We start from the raw sequence: 25539 nt of genomic DNA, 5'->3' as shown, positions 1-25539 counted from the left end.
ATGGTGAATCAGGCTCTCCTGAACAAAGAGCTGCTGCTACTGCCTCAGGCACTCCCCAGATGGGTGAAGTTCTGGCACAGAAACCACACCATCATGAAAGTGGGAGCAGCAGAAGCTAGGAGCACAGCCTCACTACCACACAGACTGGCCTTGGACATCAACCCAACCAGCACAGTGAGCTGCACACCAGCAGAAAATTGCAAGGAATCCCCCACCACAGGCTCTGGGACCATGTATTGAGTCACATACCAGTGGGTTCCAGGACCTCAAAGGGAGGGGAATGCCAGAGGGACTATGAACATGCCTGTACCAACCACAAGCATCTGCAGCTGACACCTGAGGTACCGGATCAATGGGGGAAGGGAGTAGAACTCAGAACAGAGATAATCAATTTCTGAGACAAAAGGAAGTCCTCTGGGCTAAGGAGTCCCTACCACTGGACTATTAGGGGCTTCAACATTTTGGACCTCAATCAGGTTGCCCAGGGCCAGAAAGGGACAGTAACTCACATCCACTTGCACTAGAGATGCTTCGAGGAGACCAAGGGACCAGATTCAACAACATCAGAGAAAAATCCAACAAGCCCCAATCTCACAAAGGAAATCCTTCCCACAAAAAGGACATCAACAATACAGTGGGGAAGGAAAACACACGCACCATATTCTCTGAAAGCTAAACAGTACCTCCCCTCCTAAAAGCCTGCCAGAAACAGACTTTTGAATGTTTAGGAATGACAGCTAGCTGACAGGCAAAGGCAGGCAGAGGCAAAGCCTAGGAAGCCAGGAAACTTTGCTGAACGAGCCCTGAGCACCATGTGGTTAACAAGCCTACTTTAGATTGAAGATTGACCCCTCCTTCTTTTGGCCAAGGCCTGTGGAGACAGACACAAGTGGTGGATCAATGGATTGGTATCACCTGAAAAAAAAGCATCACATCCACAACAGTGTGTATAAAGAGGTTGGGTGAGCCACATAGTCAAACATCCTGTGAGGATATTCCATCCACAAATAGGACAATAACATTCAAGAGCCAAGTACATCAGGATAATCCAAATAATTAAAAGAAGGGGCATGTCTACAACACCCAGACGAGGAGATTTGAGAGATTGTACCACTGGGTACCATAAAACATTGACTACATAAGACCAGCCCTAAAAAAGCTTGGTGGCATTGAAATTTTATCTAAGACATTAAAACAAATAGAAAAATACAGCAAAAATGTGGGAATAAAGAAACAATCCCCAAAGGAAAGAAGAGGAAATGCCAGAAAAAGAACTAAATGAAATGAATGGAGGCAAGTAATTTGTCAGATAAAGAATTCAAAGTAATGGTTATAGGAATGCTCAAACATCTAACTGAGAATTACAAACAACTCAATTAGAATTATAAGGAGCTGAATGAGAAATACATCAACATGAATAAGAATCAAAAGGGAATGAAGAATAACATAGGTGCAAAATAGAACACTCTGGAAGGTTTCAACAGTAGATTAGAAGACGCTGACAACTGAATCAGCAAGTTAGAAGACAAGGCAGAAAAAATATCCAATCAGACCAACAATTGAAAAAAAATAAAAATCAGAAGAAGAGTTTAAGGGAGCTTTGGGAGACCATGAAACAAAGCAACATCCACATAATAGGGGTAACAGAAGGAGAATAATATGAACAAGGACTAAAAAGCCTGTTTGAAGAAATACTGACAAAAAAAAATTCCCTGACTTGGGGAAGAAAAAGTCATAAAAGTCCAGGAAGCATAGAGAGTCACAAACAAGATGAGCCCCCCAAAACCCACCCTAAGACACATCATATTTAAAATGGGAAATGTTAAAGACAAAGAAAAATATCTTTTTAAAAAAATATATTTTATTGATTTTTTACAATGGTATCATACTGGCCTTTTGTAAGAAAAGATGCCATGTGGACTACATGGGAAATTCCATAGGGTAGAAAAACAGAGGCTCTTGGGGTTTAAAAGTAAGGCTATTCAATCTGCAGTAGAGAATTATTCACGTTTTTAAAATATATATATATATATATATATATATATATATATATATATATATATATATTATTGATTTTTTACAGAGAGGAAGGGAGAGGAATAGAGAGTTAGAAACATCGATGAGAGAGAAACTGATCAGCTTCTTCCTGCACACTCCCTACTGGGTATGTGCCCACAACCAAGGTACATGCTCTTGACCGGAATCGAACCTGGGACCCAGGCCGAAGCTCTATCCACTGAGCCAAACTGGTTAGGGCAAGAAAAATATCTTAAGAATTGCAAGAGAAAGACAGAAAGTCAATTATGAGGGATCTACCACTAGACTATCTGCTGATTTTTCAACAGAAACACATCAGGCCAGAAGGGAGTGGCATGAAGTATACAAAGTAATGAAAAGCAAGGGACTGAATCCAAGACTACTCTATACAAGAAGGCTATCATTCAAAATTGATGGTGAAATCAGGAGTTTCACATACATGAGAAAGGTTAAACGAGTATTACCACCAAACCAGCAATGCAAGAAATTTTAAAGGTATTGCTTAAAGAAGAAGAAATAGAAAGAGAGGGAAAAACACAGGCATAAAGAATAAAAATAGCAACAAACAAGTACCTTTCAATAATAATCTTTGCCGGAAGCTGGTCCATCCTTGATGCTTGACACAGTCGCTGCAGGAAAGAAACATCTGCACAGCATATGTTTCAAGGGACCTGGCGTATATAGCATACTGTTCTTAATATGTTTGCTCCCCTTAGCGCTGTGTGTTTTAACCAAGGTCACCTCTCCAAGAAAGGTTGTTTCCCCAGGTAGGAATTTTTCCCTGAAGTCAGGGAGGGGATGAAACTCCTTAACTAAGTGGCAGGCGGGTAGTTAATCACTACAAACAATCATGCTTAAGCTACATAATCTTTACTCCCTGGAATGGAGATAAGAAACGCCCTAACCTTTGTAATAGAAATTGACAGGATTAAAATCAACTGGGATAAATACGGATGTAACAAGACAATAAACAGCAGAACTTCGCTGGAGATCCAGACCAGAACTTGGCTGGAGATCCTGGCTAGAGATCCTGGCTAGGCTGCTGATCAACTGAACGCTGTCTCCGTGTCCTTCCTTCTTCGCCGACTCTGTCTACACCTTTGGGGACCCCTGGACCTGCTGGGGTTGGACCCAGGCAAATCTTAAATGTAAATGTTTTAAATACATAGGGTAGCCAAATGGATAAGAAAACATGATATATATATATATATATAAAACTAGTAGCCCGGTGCACAAAATTCGTGCACTGGGGTAGGGGGGAAAAGGGGCCCCTCAGTCTGGCCTTCACCCTCTCCAATATGAGACCCCTCAGGGAATGTCCAACTACCTGTTTGTGCCCACACTTTTAACAGATAATAGCTCCATTGTTGTTTCTTTCTTATGCTTAAAACCATTGGAATTAGTAGGTATTCAATGTGTGTATAAATTTTGGGGGGACACCCTGTATATCTCTAGTCAGCATTGAAAGGAACCAACAGCAGATTTGGAACCCCCAGGCAGGGAGCCTCGCTCACTCCCCACATGTCTCCCCACTTCACTTTCCACCTTCGCAGGCAGCAGGAGAATCAATGTTTTCTCTCATTAATTCGGAAAACCATGTTCCTGTCACCTGGCAGGTGTGTGCTAGGCCCCAAGCAAGCGAGGCTCAGTCAGGGCAGCCTTCGCTCATGGGTGCTGGCACCTAAAGTGCACATTCCTCCTCTACAGTAGCCCTGACTATCCCACTGTTTCACTGAGAGGACGGAATTCCTGTACGCCTCTGGTTTCTTGATCTTGAACGCTGACCGAAGGCACCTCAGTGAGGGCTGCCCTTGCCCACCAGGTGTGTCTATCTGCACCTGCTCCTGCCTCAGCACCTGCATTAACCCCCCAGAGGTGATCACCTAGCTGCACTGGCCTCCCTGGGAACAGGGCATCACCACTCTGCCCTCTCACAGGCACCCACCCTCAGCACCCAGAACACCCAGACACTCTCCAAAGGACGTGAGCGCATCAGAGGGGATGTGTGCACATCCTGTGGGGGTGTTAGGCATGCTGGGTTGATGGAAGTGCGGTGGAGAGGCGGGGGGAACTTGTGCATGCCTTGGTTTGCAACTGTTGCAGGTGCAGGAGGGTGACAGTGTGCTGGGGGATGTTCTCACGTCAGGGGGGGATGTGCACACTGGAGGCCTCTGGCTTTGCAGATTGGTAAACCCCCGTGGTGCGGCCAGGAGGATGTCAGTCTGGCCTGCCACGGTGGCTGTCCCTGAGATCCTGCACCTTCTGGGCCAGGAGGTAGATCTTGCACAGCCACTCCGGGGCACTGATGGCCTGCAGGCATTACTTCAGCTCAGCCTTCAGGCTCCACTTGGTGTGCTCACAGCTGTCACCACCACCATGTGGGGAGTACAGGCCGCCCTCCACCGGCCTGCCTCCCCTGTCCAGAGGCTCTCTGCGCTGCTCACCTGCCTAGAGTAACTGGGGCTGTGCGGAAGCCAGGCGTCCTGCCTTGCCCAACCCCAGCTGACCCACCCCTGTGCGAGCTGCCGCCCAGCCGGGAAGGGTCACGTATCCGGGTCCTGGACCCGCGGACAGCCTCCAGTGTTGCACCCCGCCCGGGAGAGTCACAGATCCGTGTCTTGGTCCTGTGGAGAGCCTCAAGCACTGCCCCCCACCCGGCAGGGTCATAGATCCGGGTCCTGGGACCCCCGACAGCCTCAAGTGCTGCCCCCCACCCACCAGGTCACGGATCAGGGTCCCAGGACCATGGACAGTCTCAAGTGCTGCCCCCCACCCGGCAGGGTCACAGATCCGGGTCCGGGACTGCAGACAGCCTCAAGCGCTGCCTCCCTGCCCGCCAGGTCACGGATCTGGGTCCCAGAGTGCAGACAGCCTCAAGCAATGCCCCCCGCCTGGCTGGGTCACAGATCCAGGTCCCAGGACAATGGATAGCCTCCTGTGCTGTCCCCCGCTTGGCAGGGTCACAGATCTGGGTCCCAGACTATGGACAGCCTCATGTACTGCCCCCTGCCAGGCAGGGTCACAGATCCACGTCCGGGACCGTGGACAGCCTTGCCCGCTGCCTCCCACCTTCAGTATGCAAATTATCCGCCATCTTGTTTCTTCAGGGTGGGGGTCCCCACTGGGGTTCCTGGCCAGTCTGGATGAGGGGCTGAGGGTCGTTTTCAGGCTGGTGGGCAACTGAAGCTCCCAACCTCTCCTTCTTTTCGTTTTCTTTTTTATTCTGCGATTTATTTACCTTCTATGGCTGTCACTGGAGCTGAGAGCTGGCTTTAGCTCTGAGGCTTGGCTCCAGCTCTGAGACCTTGGCTGCTGAAAGCAGGTATCTGGGTTTGTTTGGCTTCTATAATTGAAACACTGTTGAGGTCCTGCTTGCTGAAGCCTGGCTGGCTGTAAGCAGGTTTTGAGGGTTTGTTTAGCTTCTATAATTGCAACATTGTTTCTTAGAGTTGCAGCTCAGAGGCCGGCAGTGGCAGGCGAGGAACCTTGGCTTCCTCCATCATGGAGCAAGCAAGCCTCCTATTCACTTCAGCTGCCCGGCTGCCGGCCGCCATCTTGGTTGGCAGTTAATTTGCATATCGCCCTGATTAGCCAATGGGAAGCATGTCAGAGGTACACTTAATTACCATGTTTGTCTATTATTAGATAGGAGATATATATATATATATATATATATATATATATATATATATATATTCTAAAAGAGGCCCACTTCAGAACAAAGGACTCACACAGAATAAAAATTAAGGGATAGAAAAAAAATAATTCTTCAGGCAAATGGAAATGAGGAAAAATCTGGGGTAGCAATACTTATATCTAACAAAACAGACCTCAAAGTAAAGGCCATAACAAGATATAATGAAGGCAACTTCATATTACTAACTGGATTGATACAGCAAAAGGATATAACTCTGGTAAAAACATATGCACTCAATACAGTAACATGCAAATAGATTAAAACAGCAACAACAAAAACAAAAAACAAAAACAAAAAACTTCTGGAAGATATCAAGGGAGAGATCAACAGCAAGACAATCATAACAGGTGACTTTAATACCCCATTAACTTCACTGGAGAAATCTTCTAGACAAAAAAATCAGCAAGGAAACAGCAATCCTAAATGACTCACTATATCAGACGGAACTAATTGTCATCTTCAGAATAGTTCACCCCAAAGCTACAGAATATATATTATTCTCAAATGCACATGGGACATTTTCAAAGATAGACCAAATGTTAGGACATAGACTAAGTTTCTACAAATCAAGATTGAATAATATCAAGCATCTTCTCAGACCACAATGGCATGAAATTAGAAATCAACTACAATAATAATAATAATAATAAACTCAGAGGGAGGAAAAAATGGTGGCCGAATAGGCAGAAGTGTCCTGAGCCTTAACCCAGAGCAGATAGAAGGTGCATCAAAACTTAATAACATCCACCCAGAATTGGTGAAATAGATAGCTGGTGAGACAATTAGCAGTTGGGAAGGGCAGAGAATGACTGCAGACTGGTAGGATCAGGGATCTGGGCTGGAGAGAGTCACTAGACCACCAAGGCAAGAAGGTCAGAAGGAAGCAGCATGACACCAAGTCCATGTCCCTTGGGGACATGTGTAACATGCTACTGTGGAAAGGAAGTCCACGGGGCTGCTGGTGGCAGGGGATTCTTTATCTATGTCCACAGCCAAGAGAGGCTGAGCCCAGTAAGGCAACCTGAAGAGTTACCTGAGCCACGTAGTGCTGGGGGTAGAGAAACTAGCAGTTGCATGGTCGTTTTGCCTGTTTAGTCTTTGATTTTATTTGCTAAACCCAGTTCATAGGACCTTTCAAATACAAATACTCACCTGTGGCTGTGGTGCAGGTTGAGTGCAGATTTGTAAAGTCTGGGGAGAGGCTGTGGAGGAGAGAGCATTGGGGAGAGGTGACCAGGAATCTGGCCCTGAGACATTCCTGACTCTCCAGACCTAAGTAGCTATTTTTCTCCTGTAGTGCCAGCCCCACCCCCACCACCACCCAGCAGCCCCAAGGCAGCTAATATAGCCCTACCAAGACTACACCCTGAGCTGTACAAAAGACACCCAAACTCTGAATAGCCCAAAGAGCCCTCAGGGACTGGGTTGAAGGGAGGCCATTCAGTCCTGGAAAACAATACAGCACCCTCCCCACGTATCCTATCAGAAACAGACTCTTGAAAGATTAAGATTTACAGCAGGGATACAGGCAAAGCAGGCAGATTTGTCCTGCTTGCTTACAGCCAGGGCTGTGGAAATAGGCACAAACAGAGAAGCAGTTAAATACTTGGAACTTCAACATGGTGCTGACTACCTAATAGGAAACTGAAAAGTAGCAGATAGAACAGAAGAGTGGGGTCTTAAAACAGTTCCCATGGAGCAGTGGTCAGAAAACTGTGGCTCGCGAGCCACATGCAGCTCTTTGGCCCCTGGAGTGTGGCTCTTCTACAAAATACCGACTTCTGCGCATGGGCCATGAAGTTTCAATCGCACTGTACATGCACGCCTGCACGTGGTATTTTGTGGAAGAGCCACACTCAAGGGGCCAAAGAGCCGCATGTGGCTCACGAGTTGCAGTTTGCCAACCACTGCCATGGGGCATTAAAACTGGCTGGAATGAACAACACTTCACTTTTTAATTTTATTTTGTTATTTTTTATATTTTTTTCTTTATTTTTTGTGGTTTTTACTTTTTTCATATTATTTTTCTTCATTCTATTTTTATTTTCTTATTGTTATTTAATTTAATCTTATTTTTTCCACCCATTTTTTCTTTACTTCTCCCTCTTTCATCATGTTTTCTCTTCTGTCCCTGCTTTAGTTTCTCTCTTCCTTTATTTTTGCCCCTTGTTGAAAATTGATCTCATTTATCTGCATTGTTGATGTGTTATTATCACTGTACTCTGTTGGCTTATTCATATACATAATTTCCTCTCCCCTGTTCCAAGTCCATGCAACCTACTCCTTTCTCTATCTTCTCTAATTTTTTAGTGCTTGTTTTTCCTCTCCTCTCTTGCTCTCTTCTTCTCCTAATTGTTTAATTAGTTTCACTTACTAAACTCAAGTCTACCTGTTCTCTCCTCTATTCTCCTTTTCCAAAAATTAATGAATAAATGAATAGATTAAAAATATTTTTTGTTTAATCTTTTATTTATTTATTGTCCCCCTTTTTTTTCTTTTATTTGTATCCACTCATTCTCTTTTTACCGCCTTATACTGAACTGAGATCATTCCCCCATTCACTCAATTCCTTAACATTACTTTAAGTATATAAACTCTGCCTCTACATATTCCGTCCCCCCTTTTTCTGGGTGTTTGTTTTTTGCATTTTTTTTTGTTTACCTGTTTGTTTTATGGTGTTTTCTCCCCATATATTTTCTTCATTTTCTTTTCTCTCTTACCTTTTTTCTTTCCTTAATATCATTTTTCTCTCTCCTAATTCTCCTCTCTGGTGGTCACTTATATTGGGGTTATAGGTCCTGTGAGTACATTCGTGTTTTGTTCCCTTTGTGTCATGTCTTATCGAGTTGTATATTGTGCTGTACAGTCAATGTGGGGGAGAGCAAGCCACATAACCAGACAACCTGAGAGGAGACTCCATCCACAGTTGGGACAATATCACTCAAGACCCAATTACACTAAGAGAACCCAAATATCCCAAGTAGGGGTCATACCTGGATTTCCAAGCCCAGAAAACCTGACAGATTGTACCACTGGGTGCCACAAAACATGCACTATATAAGGCAAACAAAAAATCTGGGTGGCATAGCAGTTTGATCTAATACATAGAAACAACCATAAAGCAACAGCAAAAATGGGGAGACAAAAAAAAAAAACCCATATGAAAGAAAATGAGTAATCATGAAAAAGAAAAATGAATGAAATGGAGGCATGCAATTTGCCAGGGAAAGAATTTAGAGCAATGGTTATAAGGACATTGAAAAGGATGGAGGAAATATTCAACATGTGTAAGAATCAAGAGGAAGTGAAGAATGACATACCTGCAATAAAGAACATGATGGAAAGTTTCAACATTACATGATAAGAAGCTAAAAATCACCTCTGCAAGTTAGGAGACAAAGTAGAAAAAAAAATCACCAATGCAGAGCAGCAACTTGAAGAAAACACCTAAAAAGCAAGAGGAAAGCTTCAGGGTGTTTTGGGACAACATGAAACAAAAAAAACATCCACATAATAGGGTTGACAAAAGGAAAGGAAATGGAATAAGGAATAGAAAGCTTGTTTGAAAAAATAATAACAGAAAATTTCCCTGACATTGAGAAGAAAAAAAGCCACACAAATCCAAGAAGCACACAGTCCCAAACATGATGAACCCAAAAAGACTGACACCAACACACATCATAATTAAATTGGCATTCATCAATGACAAAGTAAGAATCTTAAAGGCTGCCAGAGAGAGACAGAAAGTTACCTACAAGAGATCTTCCATTATGCTATCAACTGGTTTCTCAGTGGAAACCCATCAGGCCAGAAGGGAGTGGAATGAAGTATACAAAGTGATGTAAAACAAGGGACTGAATCCGAGAATATTATACTCAGCAAGGCTATCATTCAAAATTAAAGGTGAGCTTCACAGACAACAAAAAAAAAGGCTAAGATAATTTATTACCACAGCCAGCAATGCAAGAAATGCTAACAGGACTGCTGGAAAAAAGAAGAAATAAAAAGGGAAGAAAGAAGGAACACAGCCATAAAGAATAAAATTGGCGACAAACAAGTACCTATCAATAATAACCTTAAACATAAATGGTTTAAATGTTCCAATCAAAGGACATAGAGTAGCTGAATGGATAAGAAAAAAATGACCATTATATTTACTGTTTACAAGAGGCCCAACTCAGAACAAAGAACTCACAAAGACTGAAAATGAAGGGATAGAAAAATTTTTTTCAGGCAAATGGAAATGAAAAAAAGCTGGGGTAGCAAAACTTATACCTGCTTAAATACACCTCAAAGGGAAGTCCATAACAAGAGATAAGGAGGACCACTTCATAATACTAAAGAATGCGATTCAACAAGAGGATATAACTCTTATAAACATATATGCACCCAATACAGGAGCACACAGATACATTAAAAAATGTCTGGAATATATCAAGGGAGAGATCAACAGCAATACAGTCATAGTAGGGGACATTAATACCCCATTGACATTACTGGATAAATCCTCTAAACAAAAAATCAGCAAAGAAACATTAATCATAAATGACTCACTACGTCAGATGGAATTAATTGACATCTTCAGAACATTCCACCCCAAAGCCACAGAATATACATTCTTCTCATGTGCACATGGATCATTTTCAAAGATAGACCACATATTGGTATACAAGCAAAGTCTCTTCACATTCAAGAAGATAGAAATCATATCAAGCATCTTCTCTGATCACAATGGCATCAAATTAAAAATCAACTACAATAAAAACAATGAAAAAACAAATATTTGGAGGCTATATAGCATGCTGTTAAACAATGATTGCATTACCACAGAGATAAATAAGAAATAAAAAGTATCCTGGAAATGAATGACAATGTAAAAAACAACAATCCAAAGACTAATGGACACAGTGAACGCAGTCCTGAGAGGGAAGTTCATAGATCTACAGGCCTACCTCAAAAAACAAGAAAAAATGGCAATAAATTATCTAACCATACAACTTAAAGAATTAGAAAGACAGCAACTAGAAAAGCCCAGAGTAAGCAGATGTAAGGAAATAATAAAGATAAGAGCTGAAATAAATGAAATAGACACCAAAAAACCAATAAAAATATCAATAAAACCAAGAAATAGTGTTTAAAAGGATAAACAAGATTGATGAACCTCTAGCCAGACTCACCAAGAAACAAAAAGAGAGGATCCAAATAAGCAAAATTAGAAATGAATGAGGTGAAGTAACAACTGTCTCTACAGACATACAAAGGATTTTAAAAATATACTATGAACAACTCTACTCAAACAAACTTGAAAACCTATATGAAATGGACATATTCCTAGAAAAATACAAGCTTCCAAAAGTCAATCGAGAGAAATAAAATATCCTGTATAGGCCTATAACTACTGATGAAATTGAAACAGTAATAAAAAAAAGTCCAGAAAAAAAAGCGCCCCAGGCCAGAGGGCTTCACAGGGCAGTTTTATCAAACAACGAAAGAAGAACTAAAACCTGTTCTTCTCAGACTATTCCAAAAAATTCAAGAGCAAGTCACACTTTCAAACTCTTTCTATGAAGCCAGCATTACCATAATTTCAAAACGAGATAAAGACACTACAAAGAAAGAGAATTATATGCCAACATCCCTGATGAACATAGATCCCAAAATCCTCAACAAAATTTTAACAGATCCGATCCATCATTACATTAGAAAGATGATATATAAAGACCAAGTGGGATTTCTTCTGGGGATGCAAGGCTGGTACAATATCCACAAATCAATAATTGTTATACATCAAATAAACTAATCGAGAGATAAAAATCACATAATCATATCAATTGATGCAGAAAAAGCATTTTACATTATCCAACACCCTTTATTGATAAAAACTCTCAGTAAAGTGAGAATAGAGGGATCACACCTCAACATAATAAAAGCTTTATATGACAACATCAGCCAACATCATACTCAATGTGCATAAACTAAAATCATTTCCCCTAAGATCATCAACCAGACAGGGATGCCCACTGTCACCACTCCTGTTCGACATAGTACTGGAAGGGCTAGACATAGTGATCAGACAAGAAGAAGAAATAAAAGGCATCAAATTAGAAAAGAAGGATTAAAACTGTCATTATTTGCAGGTGGCATGATATTGTTCATAGAAAACCTAAACACGCCACAAAATAAAACTCCTAGACTTAATAAATGAATTAGCAATGTAGCAGAATTCAAAATTAACACCCAGAAATCTGTGGCTTTTTTATACACCAACAATGAACTCACAGAAAGAGAAACTAAAATTTAAAAATCACATTTACCATTGCAACAAAGTAAGTAAGATGCCTAGGAATAAACTTAACTAAGGAGGTAAAAGGCCTGTATTCAGAAATCTGAAGGTCATTAAAAACAGAGATGAAAGACATAAACAAATGGAAGAATATATTACATTCATGGATTAGTAGAATCAACATCATTAAAACGTTCATACTACCCAAAGCAGTCTATAGATTCAATGTAATTCACTTTAAAATACCAACGGCATATTTCACAGATCTAGAGCAAACTCTCCAAAAATCCATATGGAATAAAAAAAGACCCCGAATAGCTTCAGCAATCCTGAGAAATAAAAATTTGGAGGGATCACAATACCAGACACCAAATTATATTACAAAGACACTGTTCTCAAAACTGCCTGGTACTGGCACAAGAACACAGACATACAGACCAATGGAACAGAACAGAGAATCCAGAAATCAACCCAAGCCATTATCCTCAATTAATATTTGACAAAAGAGGCAAGCACATACAATGAAGTCAAGGCAATCTCTTCAATAAATGGTGTTGGGAAAATTCGACTGATACATGCAAAATATTGAAACTAGAACACCAACTTCTACCATATACAAAAATAAACTCAAAATGGATAAAAGACTTAAATGTCAGATGTGAAACCATAACAATCGTAGAAGAAACCATTGACAGCAAAATCTCAGACATCTGTCGTTGCAATACTAGTATGTTTACTTATACATATCCTAGGATATTAAAAATTAAAGAGAAAATAAACAAATGTGACTCTGTTAAAATAAAGAGCTTCTGAACAGCAAAAGAACCATCAATAAAATAACAAGAGAGCCTGCTCCATGGTAGATTATATTTGCCATTGATATATCCAATAAGGGATTAACCTCCAAAATCTACAAGGAACTCATACAAATTAATAAAAGGAAGAAAAAAAATCCAATTAAAAAATGGGAAAAGGACCTATATATACACTTCCTCAAAATGCACATGCAGAAGGTCAAAGGAAAATGAAAAAAATGCTCAAAGTCAGTAGACCTCAAACCTGTTAGAATGGCTATCATCAATAAATCAACAAATGACAAGTGCTGGCAAGGATGAGGAGAAAATGGAACCCTTGTAAACTGCTGGTGGGAATGCAGACTTGTGCAGCTGCTGTGAGAAAGAGTTTTGAATTGCCTCAAAAAATTGAAAACGGAACTTTTATTTGACCCAGTGATCCTACTTCTAAGAATATATTCCAAGAATTCGGAAATATCCATCAAAAAATATATGCACCCCTATGTTCATAGCATTGCAATTTATAATAGCTAAGGTTTGGAAACATCTTAAGTGCCCATCATCAGATGAATGCATTAAAAAGCTGTGGTATATCTATATAATGGAATACTACACAGCTGTGAAAAAGAAAGAACTCTTACTATTTTCAACAAAAAAAGTACTGGCACAAGAACAGACATATAGACCAATGGAACAGAACAGAGAATCCAGAATGGATGGTCCTAGAGAGCATTATGATAAACAAAATAGGCCAGTCAGAGAATGATAGGTATCTCATTATCTCACTCATATGAGGACTGTAATGAGAAAAATAGAGTGATGAACAAAATAGATCCAGAGACATAGAAGCATCAAACAGACCATCCAACCTAAGAGGAAATGCAGGGGAGTGGGGGATAGGAGATCAACCAAAAAACTTGTATGCATGAATATGAGTATAACTAATGGACATGGACAGCAAGGAGGTGAGGGCATGTGCTGCGGGGTGGAAATGGCCAGAGAGAGGTCAATGGGGAAAAAAGGAGACCTATGTAATACTTTAAACAATGAAGAATTTAAATTAAAAAAAAAAAAAAAAACCTTCAAGAACAATCAAACACATGCGGGCCAAATAACAGCTTATTAAACAATGAATAGGTTACCAAAGATCAAAGAAAAAATAAAAAACACCCTGGAAACAAATGACAATGAAAACACAACAATCCAAAATCTATGGAACACAGTGAAAGCTATCCAGAGAGGGAAGTTCATAGCACTGTGGGCTTATCTCAAGAAGGAAGAAAAGCTTGTAATGTTAGCTAAACCTAAAACTTAAAGAATTAGAGAGTAACAAGAAAAGCCCAGAATAAGTAAAAAGAAGGATCAGAGTAGAAATAAATGACATAGAGACAAAAAATAAAATAAAATAAATAAAAGGGATCACTAAAACCAAGAGTTGGTTCTTTGAAAGGATAAACAAGATTGATGAACCTCTATTCAGACTCACCAAGAAACAAAGAGAGGACCTAAATAAACAAAATCAGAAATGAAAGAGGTGAAATAACCATTGACCCCACAGAAATACAAATGAACATAAAAATACTATGAACAACTCTATTCCAACAAACTGGACACCCCTGACAAAATGGACATATTACTAGAAAAATACAATCTTCCAAATCTCAATCACAAAGCATCAGAAAATCTGAATAGGCTGATAACTACTGATGAAATTGAAGCAGCAATAAAAAAACTTCCAGCAAATAAAAGCCCAATCCGGATAGCTTCACAGAAGAGTTTTATCAAACATTGAAAGAGGAACTAAAACCTATTTTCCTCAAACTATTCCAAACAATTCAAGAGGAATGAACACTTCCAAGCTCTTTCTATAAGGCCAGCATAAGTCTAATCCCCAAAACCAGAAAAAGACACTACAAAGAAAGAGAATTACAGGCCAATAACCCTGATGAACATAGATGCTAAAATCCTCAATAAAATATTAGCAAATTTCATCCAGCAATACATTAAAAATGCCATACATCATGACCAAGTGGGATTTATTCTGGGAATGGAATTTTGCCTCTTGACAAAAGAGGCAAGATCATACACTGGAGTCAAGGCAATCTCTTCAATAAATGGTGTTGGGAAAATATGACTGATGCATGCAAAAAAAAATTGAAACTAGAACACCAACTTACACCATACACAAAAATAAACTCAAAATGGAAAAAAAACCTTAAATGTCAGATGTGAAACCATAACAATCCAGCAAAAAATTTCAGCAAACCAATAAATTTGATACAACACATTAACAGATTGCAAGAAAAAAAATCACATGATCATGTCAATTGACATAGAAAAAGCACTGGACAGAAACATGCTTTTCTAATAAAAACTCTCAGCAAAGGGGGAATAGAGGGATGATACCTCAACATAATAAAAGCTGTGCATGACAAACCTACAGCCAACCTAATATTCAATGGGCAAAAACTAAAAACATTTCCACTAAGAACAGGAAAAGACAGGGATGCCCACTTTCACCACTCCTGTTCGACATAGTACTGGAAGTGCTAGCCATAACGATCAGACAAGAAGACATAAAAGACATCTAAATTGGAAAGGAGGAAGTAAAACTGTCACTATTCACAGATGACATGATACTTTACATAGGAAACCCTGAAGACTTCATCAGAAAACTACTAGATTTAATAAATGATTTCAGCAATTTAGCAGGATACAAAATTAACACCCGATAATCTATGGCATTTTTATACACCAATATTGAACTCTCAGAAAGAGAAACTAAAAAATACCACTTATCATTGCAACAAAAATATTTAATACACCTAGTAATAAACTTAACCAAAGAGGTAAAAGACTTGTTCTCAGAAAACTACAGGATATTGAAAAAAGAAATAGAGGAATACATAAACAAGTGGAAGGATGTTCCATGTTCATGGATTGGTAGAATCAACATCAATAAAATGTTCATATAACCCAAAGTAATCTATAGATTCCTTATTAAATTCCTTATAGTAATCCTTATTAAAATATATATTCCTTATTAAATTCCTTATAGTAATCCTTATTAAAATACCAACAGCATATTTCACAGACCTAAAACAAACTCTCCAAAAATTTATATGGAGTAAAATAAGACCCAGAATAGCCACAGCGATCTTGGGAAAGAAGAACAAAATTGCCTGATCATAATATCAAATATCGAGTTATATTACAAAGCCACTGTACTCAATACAGCCTGGTAGTGGGAAAAGAACAGACATATAGACCAATGGAATTGAATATAGAACCCAGAAATCGGCCCAAACCATTATGCACAATTAATATTTGACAAAGGAGGTAAGCTCATACAATGGAGTCAAGACAGTCTTTTCAATGAATGGTGTTGGGAAAATTCAACAGATACATGCAAAAAAATTAAAGTAGACCACCAACTTATACTATACATAAAAATAAACTCAAAATGAATAAAAGACAAATATAAGACTTCAAACCATAAAAATCTTAGAAAATTCTATAGGCAGCAAAATCTCAGACATGTCTCGTAACAATATGTTTACCGATTCACCACCTAGGACAATGGAAATTGAGAAAATAAATGAGACTACATCAAAATTAAGAGCTTCTGCACAGTGAAAGAAACCATCAACAAAATAACAAGAGAGCCCAGTGCATGAGATAACATATTTGCCACTGATACATTTGATAAGGGCTTTATCTCCAAAATTCATAGGGAACTCATACAACTTAACAAAAAGAAGATAGTCTAATTTAAAAAGGGGTAATAGGATTAAATAGACACTTCTGTAAAACGGACACAGAGAAGGCCAAGTGACATGAAAAAAATGCTCAAGTAACCAATTATCTGAGAACTGAAAATCAAAACGACAATGAGGTACCACCACACACCTGTCAGAATGACTATCATCATGAAATCAACAAAGGACATGTGATGGCGTGCATGTGGAGAAAAGGGAATCCTTACACAGTGCTGGTGGGAATGCAGACTGGTGTACCCTCTCTGGAAAACAGTATAGAGTTTCCTCAAAAAATTAAAAATGGAACTCCCATTTGACCCAGCAATCCCACTTCTAGGAATATATCCCAAGAAACCAGAAACACCAATCAGAAAGTATATATGCACACCTATGTTCATAGCAGCACAATTTACAATAGCTAAGATTTGGAATCAGCCTAAGTGCCCATCAGCAGATGAGTAGATTAAAAAACTTTGGCATATCTACACAATGGAATACTATGCAGCTGTAAAGAAGAAAGATCTCTTACCACTTCTAGCAGCATGGATGGACCTGGAGAGCATTATGTCAAGCAAAATAAGTTAACCAGAGAAAGATAAGTATCACATGATCTCACTCATATGCGAAATGTAATCAACAACATTAACTGATGAACAAAAATAAATACAGAGACATAGAAGCATGGAACAGACTGTCAAACATCAGAGAGAAGGCAGGGGAGGGTGGGCAGGTGGGAAGAGATCAACCAATGATCTTGTATTTATATATGCATAACCCATGGATGCCGACAATAGGGGGGTCAAGGCCTGAGATGGGGGGCATGGGCTGGCTTGCAGAGGTCAATGGGGGAAAAAGTGGACATCTATAATAATAAAAGCATAATATGCTAATTAGACTGGACATCCAAACGACCTTCCAGACATCCTTCTGGACAAAGCCCGGGATGCATGGGCTGAGACAAGCTGCTGTGGCTGTGAGGGCCGAACACCTTGCATGAATTTAGTGCATTGGGCCTATAGTATGTAATACTTTCAACAATAAAGGTTTTAAAAAATATATTTTAAAAACAATTAAATCTATTCCAATCTTAGTAGCTAGACCACTCATCTTTCCCAAGATTCTTTTCTGCAAGTCTTCTACACCTTTTTATACCCATTCAGATTTTTTCATTTGCATATTTTCTTTTTCTCATTCTGTAACAAACAACAATGTTACTTCCCTTATCAACTTTTTATACACAGTTGTTCCCTTTCACCATTATTATTTCTAACTAACTTTAATTAAATATATTAATTAAAATTCTTACCCATCAGAATCCTAATTTTTAGTGAAAATTATGAAGTAAGTAATTGAGAACTGTTGAAGTAGCATTCTGTGAATTGGAAAATTTACAAATACATTTTATAATTTCCAGCAGTACACTTTTCCTAATAGGAAATATTTTCAACTTTACACAAAAGATGTTTACTAATAGACATAGTTTTAGTTTATCTATAAAAGGAATCCAAATATGAATAAACCTGTATTCAGTATTTCATGTTTCAGTATTTTATTTTACTTAGAAATTAGGTTTTTGGATATCCAATGAATATCCACCATTTAACTTGTCTCAGTATAACTTTAAGGTTTTAAATTAATTAAATGATTTTGTAAACTATTTTTTAAGTAGACATACCATAAAGCATAGTTATTGTTGATCAGTTTATTTATAAACTTTTAGCTTACATCTATTTAATTAACTGGTTCATGACAATTATGCTTTTTTAATTTATTTTCTCAGGAATAGGAGATGAAGCTTCTGATATCCATGTATCCCTTCAAATAGTGTGGAGTTTCCAACTTTGTGTGGGTCATCCTATACAGTATAATAAAGAGCTAATATGCAAATGGTCATCATGACCTCACACCATCATGCCATAACCGCTCAGACACTCAACACTGGGGAGAGAGGAATGGGAACCAGCCAGGTACAAATGAGCTCACGAGAGAAGAATGGGGACCAGCCAGACTGGCCCAGGAGAGAGAAAAGCCACCCGCCCTGCAGTCCCAGGTGCCTGCGGCTGGCTGGAGGAGGGAATCCTGGGTCCCAGGTGTGGGACAAGGCAGAGGCGGTTGGGAGCAATCAGGCCAGCAGAGGAGTAGTTAGGGGTGATCAGGAAGGCAGGCAGAGGTGGTTAGGGGTGATCAGGCAGGCAGAGGTGGTTAGGGGTGATAAGAGAGGCAGGCAAGTGAGCAGTTAGGAGCCAGCAATCCTGGATTGCGAGAGGCAGACATCCCCCGAGGGGTCCTGGGTTAGAGAGGGTGCAGGCTGGGCTGAGGGACTCCCCAACCTCCTGCATGAATTTTGTAATCTAGACCTTAGGTATCTTCATATATTAATATTTGGTTATCTCCAAACTCATGTTTCTCTTGCTTAAAAATAATCTCATATGCCAATAATTAAATATTTTTAAATGTTTACTTTATGATACAATTTCACACGTTATCTCATTTAATACATTATGACCCATAAGGGGAGACACTATGATGATAATTCTTTTTATAGAAGGGAAAACAAGATTAAGTAACTTAACTGATGTAGGAATAGGTAAAAGCAGAAATTAAAACTGAGCAGTCAGATACCAAAGTTTGTATGCTCAGCCTTATTGCATAGTGTCTTTTACATATCAGTCCTTGTGACAAAAAAATCATTAGATGGGGAAAGAGAAGCAGCCTAGGAATGGGAAAATTGAAGGTTAAATCCTGGCTTCTTCCTCTAGTACTTGAGTGAATTTGGTCAAATCACTTACTTCACTGAGTCTCAATTGTCTCATTTTTAAAATGGGAAAATGTCTACTTTGTTTACTTCCCAGGATTGCTTTGAGACTCAACACAGGATGTATATGAAAGAATTTTGAAAAGTATAATTTATGACATGAGAGTGAAGAATGTTTTCATGCCATAAATAATCAGTTTTATGCACTTTTTATGTCCTAGACACTATTACAAGACCTGGTGACACACGGCAGGGATATTGCTTGCTCTAGTGGCATTTGTAATCTGGGAGTGAGTAGGTAAGCTCTAAGCAAACAGATAAGAAATAACTACACAGTTTTAGAAAGTGATCTGTACTGTAACAACAATAATACATCCACATAAAACACAACAATAAGGTATGTGGGGAATCATCATCCAAGTTTAGAAAAAGTTAAAAATAGCACATTCAAATGCCTCAAAGTAAGAGTATGTTTATTGTGTTCTAAAATAGCAAAGAAGTTAATGTGGCTGAGTGAGAGTGAGCCAGCAGGTGAACATCTATATATATATATATAAGCCTAAGTGACTGTCTAACCATTCAACCGTTTGACTATTCAACCATTCAACCGGTAGCTATGATGAGCAATGATCACCAGGGGCCAGACGCTCAATGCACAGGCATGGAAACTTGGAGCAGACTGATGAATCTCAGAGGGAAAGGGAGAGGGGGAAGGGCGGGAAGAAATTAAACAAAGATCTTATATGCATACTAGAGGCCCAGTGCACGGATTCATGCACCGGTGGTGTCCCTCAGCCTGACCTGTGGGGATCAGGCCAAAACTGTCAGTCCAACATCCCCTGTGGGGTCCCGATTTGTGAGAGGGTGCAGGACAGGCCAAGGGACCCCACCGGTGCATGGATTTAGGCCTCTAGTTGGAAATGTAGAGTTGGGAAAAAGACAGAGTAAGGTCTTGTAATTCACTGTCTTAAATAAGTCTTGAAATTTCCCATTAAACAGCTAACTACCTTAAGTTGCCTTTCTTTTCTTTATTGTTTACAGTATTTTGCTGAAAAATTCTGTAACAGATAACATGAGCTTATTTGACTTTTTGTAAACCTAGGTAGACTAAAAGTAATATATTTAATGGTTGTAACTTTAAATACATACCTGTTTTAATTAAACCAAAAACTTAAAGTAGCTTTTATTTACCAAAGGTTATCCTAGATATACAAATTTGAAAACCATTTGGGTTACTTTCAATATTCCTGAGAGGAAACTTGATTTATACAATGCTTTTTTGTCTTTAAGCTAATTAAATACAGCTCTTTACAAATTATTTTTGGCAATACATCTGGAGATAGAAACAATTCACACATTTATGACATACATGCATAGACATACATAAATATACATGACGGGTGCAAACAGTGATCTTGTAACTTTAATTGTAAAAGTTTAGCCATGGAACAGGTACCAATCATGAAAAACTCACAAGTTTATAAAAGAAAAGTTGGATCCAAATTGTGTTTCTGGAAGATGAAATAAGTTAATATTACATGAGCTAATGTATTTTAATTAATATTTGTGGAAAAGACATGGGATTGTTTTTATAAGCCTGGTTTTCATAATAGCCTTTCCTTTTTTCTTCCTTTTGACTAGAATTACCTTGGTTTTTAAAAGACCTGGTAGAATACTTACTAGTTCCCAGAGATACAGAACAAGGGAAGGGTGTCTCATCACCCTTCCTCCCCTCTTCCTTTTCCTTAGCCTGTATCATGGCAGAGACAGGGGCTTGGCTGAGACCTGCACTGAGACAATGGTTATACTGACAACCTAGCCCAAGAACATGGAGTCAGTACATCAAACTTTGAAAAAAGAAGCCAGAGGTAAAGGTGGAATGGAGGAATAACAATGTGGACAATGAACACATGGGGCACCGCTCATCAAAATGCTGCTGTATTTATGAGAATCCTTGGGCCTTTGGTGAGAGCTCCACAGAGAGTGATGAGGAGGAAGAGGAGGGTTGTGGTCATACATGCTGTATACAGGGTCACTGCAAAGGATGGAGCTGTGCAACCACTGGATCAATCCCCATCACTTCTCCCTAGCCTCCTGATCCCTCAAAGCCTCCTTCAAAGCCAATGCAACCCTAAATTCCTCTCTCCCCCCCTAACCTGTGTCTGTCTGTCCCTGAATGTATTTATATGGCTACTTGGAAACTAAATCCATGGTTTGCTCATTCTCCAGCTCCCTTCTCTCTTCTCTTGTGCCTAATAGAGGGAAGAAGGTGAGGAGGCTGAGCAGAGAGCCTTGAAATCTGACTTACTGCTATTTTAGAACCCAGGCTTTTGGGTTGCCTCAGCCATTTGTTCTTTCCAATACCCATCCTCCTGTCTTTAGGAATTCAGGATTCTTGGTCCCAGTCTCTTCCCTTTGTTCTCACTGCCAAACTACCTGTCCTGGGATCCAGTTTTCTTGACTCCCTATACTCTGTACTTGAGCCTCAAACACTTATATTGGGGTTCCAACAGACCCAGGTTTCATTGACAGGATCCCTGTCAGATTCCAGGCAATCTTGCCCCAGCTATGCTTGTTAATTCTGGCTTAGAGTTCTTCAGTTAATCTATTTATATAATCTAAACACTTATTCCTTGCTTGTGGTATGTGAGCTGTTATGGGAGGTCTCCCAGCCTTTATGCTCCACTCCTTCCCACTTCTATCATGCCCTCAAGAGGAGTTGGGAGAAAGAAAGTTTTTTTTGTCTTTCTCTCCTTTAATGGAAAATGAAAAAATAAATAGTCATGTCCTCTCTTTTCACCCTTCTCATGTGATCTAGGATTTCTGACAAAGCTGGCTTTGAGAGTGGTCTAGAGCCAACTATCTCCTCATCCTTTGGTCTTCAAAATTTGAAGACAGATCCAACATAGTATCAGGGAGAGGAAGGAAAAGGGAGCAAAGACATGGGGGGCATGTCCCTTACACTATACTCTCACCCCTTCCTTCATAGGCTTTGATGTTTGCCATTGAAGATGTCCAACTCCCTTGGTCCTCTCCACACCACACTGTAATCTGAATATCATTCTCCAGACCTCTTGCCACACACACTTGAAGAGCTCAATCAAATTCATAACACCATGGAAATCTCATTTATTGCTACAAATGCACAAAATAATAACCTAACATCATACACGCTCACAGAAAGTGTTGAGAGAGAGAAAAACAAAACAAAACACCAACCTAGAATTCTGTACCTGGGAAAATTATCCATCAAAAGAGAAGGTGAAATAAAGACTTGCTCAGTTTATTACTGTAATAATCTTGTTAATATTAGTAAAAGAAATAAAGCTAAAGAAAGTCACATATTATAACCATGGTCATCTGGGAAGCCTAATCATGAAGCTAAAGCTTCATGCTCTCCACGGAACTACTCATTGATCCATTCCCTGCAGAACACTGGGGGAAAGCATCAAACTAAGGGGAGATGGGCATGTGTGCAGTGAAGTTGGGATGATGTAGGAAAGCTGCTTGCTTGTCAGTTTAGCCTGGGGAAAAATGGATTGGCTAATGGGTGGACCCCATCAGAAGTGCACAATATCTTGGAAAGTTCATTGGTTAGTTTGAAGAAGCTCATGGTTAAAATCCCCAGACAAAAAGCTCCCTCTCCCTTCTTCTCTCTTGCTTAATGACCTGAACTTGCCCATGGGTTCCTGCATTTCCCCTCCATAGCCACATGTGCATAGCCATGCTGATATCACATGTAGGATGCTGGACTGGACTATACTTTAACATGGAGCAAAAATATAGTCAGTGGCCTTTATTCTGTCCCTGATGAAATCAAGATTGGACTTTTCCATGTTGGGGCAGACAGAGATGAGACTTTGGGGAACCTCCTTAATTTTACATCATCAATAAAAGTTTCCATGAAACCCCATTCTTTGTGTGTGGGGTGGGGGAGCTGGGAGAAGGCTCAGAAAATTCACTGATAACACTCAGACAAACAAAGATTGAGGGAATTTGTTACTAGTGGATTTTCCTTAAAGAAATGTTACAATAAATAATTTAGAGAAAAGGAAAATAAAATAGGTCAGAAACTCAGATCTACATCAAAGAAGAATAACATGAAGGTAAAATTAATGCTTTAATATTTCTTATTCTTTTTAAAAAAAATCTCCAAAGCAACATTTAGTTACTTATTGAATTCCAAAACGTTTAATTTAGAAGTCTGACATTTCAATGATTACCCCCATCTTGGTTGACATGGATGACACACATGGTGTAAAAATAAATTCATTATTCTTAAACAATCCTAACAAAAAAAAATTATAGCTTCAAAACTTTAGATACATTGCATTGAAGAGAAGGTTTATGCACATCATAATTTAGAGGCAAAACAGCTCTAGCTGGTTTGGCTCAGTGGATAGAGTGTCAGCCTGGGGACTGAAAGGTCCTGGGTTTAATTCTGGTTAAGGGCACAAGCCCCGGGTTGTGGGCTCCATCCCCATTGAGGGGTGTGCAGGAGGCTGCTGTTCAATGATTCTCTCTCATCTTTGATGTTTCTCTCTCTCTCTCTCTCTCTCTCCCCCTCCCTCCTCTCCCTTCTTCTCTGAAATTAATAAAAATATATTTAAAGAGGCAAAACAAAATGTTGCTGATGGAAAGAAGCATGTGGTCTCTGTATCAGCTGTCTTTAACAGTCTTCCATTACCTTAAAAAATATGGGGAAGGGGTGAATTCATTTTTGCATGCACAAGATGTACTGCTTATTAACAAAACATTATAAGCTCATTTTAAATGGATGATGTAAGTATCATTGTAGCTCGTTTTGGTTAATTCTCCTTTCTAAACTCCCCATTAATTTCAGCAGGGTTTCACAAAGATCAACAGGCATAGTAAAATGCCTCATTTAGGGCACACTTGTCTGCACAATTTGAAAAGAGAGCTCCTGTGTCCTAAAAGGAACCATCAGTTCAGGAATGCCCAAGTTGGTGAGGAGGCAACCACCTCAGAGATGTCACACTTATTCTTATTTGATCTATCAGATAATAGTCTGTTCAAAATAACAATAGCAACAATGCATTTTACTTTGTATTCTATGTACATATCATATAGAGAATATCCCCCAAAATTGCATACACACTTTAACAGCAGATAGTTTAATTTTGAAAATGAAATGTATTTTAATAAATACTGCCTTTATAATTATTCAAACTGAGTGGATACATTTTTTGGAACACCCTATATTTATGTATGTACATATAAGTGAAATAAATGACAGTGATGCTACAGAGACAGGAGAAAGGAATTAGAATTATTTTTTACTATAAGGTATTCACACTACCTGTGAAGTGGTATAGTGTTACTTGAAAGTAACTTGGACTAGTTACAAATTAAAACAAATTATAGCCTCAGTTCTCGGGGATCCCAACATGGTGCTCAGCAGGACTGCAGTAAGGGAGAGAGTATGAGTATGGGAGTGAGAGAGGAATGTGTGGACATGTGTGGTGTGTGTGGGTGAGTGAGGGACAGTTAGATCTTGCAGGAGTCACAGGGACTGGAGGATTGGGCTCTCCTGGACAGGGAGCCCCTGCTACCACCACAGGCACTCCTAGGCTGAGCACAGCTTAGGGGCTGAGCACTCACTATCTTGAAGCGGGGAACAGTGGAGGGCAGGAGCATAGCCACACAAAACCCAACCTGCCCTCAGACGTTACCCGGAACCCATACAGTGAGTTGCTCACCAGCCATAACTCATGAGGGATCACAACCGTGCCCCTGCAGTGAATGGCACCCTACTTTGCCACAGGTTCCCAGATGTCCCCAGTGACTGTAGGCCAGAGAGAACTACACATGATGCCTACCATGCCAGAGCTCCAAGATCTATGATTCCAGGCCCCATGTTCCAGGATCCCATGCTGTGAGTGCAAGATAGAGGGACCCCACATCCCCCCCCAATTAAAAATGAAACTCCCATTTGACCCAGTAATCCAATTTCTAGGATTATATCCTACGAAACCAGAAACACTAGTCAGAAAGAATATATGTACCCCTACGTTCATAGCATCACAATTTACAATAGCTAAGATTTGGAAACAGTCTAAGTGTCCATCAGCATAAAGTGGATTAAAAACGTAGTACATCTACACAATTGAATACTACACTGCTGTAAAGAAGGAACCTTTACCATTTACAAAGCATGGATGGACCTGGAGAGCATTATGCTAAGTGAAATAAGC

General features: G+C 39.6%; 1 pseudogene; it reads left to right on the top strand.

Annotated features, from left to right (window-relative positions):
• On the top strand, positions 1-21459 carry LOC118653460 (annotated as a pseudogene).
• The last annotated feature ends 4080 nt before the right edge of the window (positions 21460-25539 follow it).

This window comes from Myotis myotis, unplaced genomic scaffold (genome assembly GCF_014108235.1).
Source record: "Myotis myotis isolate mMyoMyo1 unplaced genomic scaffold, mMyoMyo1.p scaffold_m19_p_4, whole genome shotgun sequence".
Classification (NCBI taxonomy): Eukaryota; Metazoa; Chordata; class Mammalia; order Chiroptera; family Vespertilionidae; genus Myotis; species Myotis myotis.
This window is presented reverse-complemented; position numbering and strand designations above follow the sequence as displayed.